Source organism: Cynara cardunculus, unplaced genomic scaffold (assembly GCF_001531365.2).
Source record: "Cynara cardunculus var. scolymus isolate 2C unplaced genomic scaffold, CcrdV1 Un_Scaffold_9286, whole genome shotgun sequence".
Classification (NCBI taxonomy): domain Eukaryota; kingdom Viridiplantae; phylum Streptophyta; class Magnoliopsida; order Asterales; family Asteraceae; genus Cynara; species Cynara cardunculus.
The window spans coordinates 1-2,611 of NW_020204842.1; positions in this window are offsets into that span (position 1 = coordinate 1).

A 2,611-nucleotide genomic window follows, 5' to 3' on the forward strand; every position below is an offset into this window, starting at 1 on the left:
TATGTTCTTGAGTCTTCTTTTACGTAGGAAAGAGAGGAAAGTAATGAGGGAAGAAAAATATTTTGCTCTCGAGATTTTTTCGGGGAAATGAAAAAAAATTATATCAAAATTTATTTTTATTTCATTATTTTTCCTTCCACTCTCCTCTCTATTAGAAACACAAATAAAAAACTTTATTTTTCTTCCTTTCTTTCTCATTCTTTTGTTTCATTCCCAAACTCGGAAACATAATATAAAAGTTTAAAATAGTATTAATCTTCCCAAACTCGAAAACATGATAAAAGTTTTAAATGGTATTAATCTTCCCAAATTTGAAAACATAATATAAAAGTTTAAAATAGTGTTAAAAACATTAACATGAGATGACATGGAAAACCAACCTATTTACATTGATTTACATAGTGTCACTCGAAAATCAGAAGAATCAACTTTGTGATCCCAAATGATGTCATTCTATGTACCAAAAGTATATCATAGGATGTTTTTGATGACGAAACAAATCAACGATAYAACAACAAAAATGTTCTAGTAGATAATATTAATTTAGAAATGAGTATTGATTGATTTTGCGTCCAGGAATACTTGGAAAAACGGTTTTATATAAATTCGTTGTTATTTCTGATTATAAAAACAATATATTGAAAAMATATCGTACTTATCGAGAGCCCCTTTTTATATGTCGCCCAGGGCCTAAAAATTGTAAGGAACGGACCTGCAACCATCCTCACCCACCAACCACCATGCCACTACTATCGTTGTCACAACCAATACCCAATCCACCCTTGCCACCACACACCCTATGGGTGGTGGGTGCGATGGGGCGTAGGGTCGGGTGTGGGGCATGGGGGTCTTTTTGGCCACCACCCATGTGGGTGGTGGGGGCCCGGGGGTGTCGGGGCGACTGCCACCCCTACCACCGTGCCCAATATTGTCCTCATCATAGCTACCAACCCCAACCCCCCCCCCCAAAAAAAAACAGAAATGGAGATTCCAATTCTTTTGTGAGATTCTATTCCAATTTCTACCAATCAAACGCATGGTCAAATTCCATTCTAATTCCTTCAAAGTGAAATTCATGTGGAGATTCCAATTTCACCAAATTYCATTATGTGAACCAAAAAACCCCCAAGTTTATAGAACCAAAAACTGTGTGTCCTATTGAAAGGCATTATAATAAGTTGTTAGGATGAAGCTGGACAATCTAATGAGTTTTGAAGTAGGGCAACCTAATAGGACACAAAGTAAATTCTCCTATTAGCCTTTTTTTTCTTTGTTGTGTCCCTATGTATAAATAGGTTAACAGGACACTTATAAAAAGTTTCCTATATGGATGATTGCGTTTCGTTGAGTAGACACTGTTTCTTTAATTACTTGCAGGAGAGAAACTTGTAGGGGAGGTTAGTAGGCTGGTAGTTGCTGAAGCTTGCATACAAGCATTGGACATAGATTTCACTCAAGGCCAAATATACCAAATCAACTCGGTACCGGTGAGCATTCTAACATTTTCACATATTTGGAGATTACGATATTAATTCTTCATACAGACATCTACATTGCAGCATTTGTTGTGTTTTGATTTGAGTTGAATTTCTTACAAGCATCATAAATGAAAACGAGTTTTACAAGTGTTGTTATGGTGCAGGGTGATGGACHAGRAAGTGACACAAAAAAATGGCAAGAATTATTTAAAGTTGCTCAACTCCAATAAAGATATGTGTACATGCATAAAGTCTGTCAACTTGTGCCATCATGTTGTTATTAAGTTTCAAAATTGTATTTTACCATATGTAAATTGGTACATGTTATAAAGACAAGATATGAACTATTGTACTTGACTTTAGCTTTCAAAAATACCATTATATTATATTATATTTGCAGGAAATCTATAAGGAGAAATGTTCTCATCGTAGTTAGGCTATGTTTGGCAAWTTAACTGTTARCTGATAAATAAATCACATTTGGGAAAAACGAGCTGATAAACTAGATGAAAAATGTAAAATGACCAAAAAGGACATCTTGAAAAATTAATCAATTACAACAATTCTTAATATAATTAAATCAAATCTAATAATATAATTTGTTAATTAATACAAGAAGATAGTAAAAAAAAAATTAAATAATATAATATGTTAAGTAAAAAAATCAAATTGATTATATATTTGTATATTATAAATTTTGGAATCTTTAAAACAAATTTTAGAAAATGTTCACAATAATTTATAATTTTAAATGATCGTACGTACGATATAAAAAAAAAAATTGGTCAACCTTATATATCCTAATTAATTTTTGATTTTTCAAAAATTATACTTAATAATTAAATTAAATATTTTATTAGAATCATTCAGTATAATTTTATTATCTATAAAATAAAAATAATTTYAATATAACTTACATAAATATTTTTTAGAATTGTTATATTTGTTTTTTAATAACTAAATGTATAGAATAAAAAATAATTGATATACTTGAAAATTATTCATAAATAACTGTTAATTAATATTCATGTATAATAATAATGTATAATGTACAATTAAATTAGTTAATAATGAAGGTCTAGGAACATTTCTCTACTTCTCACACATTTAACACTTCTCAAATGAACCTCTCC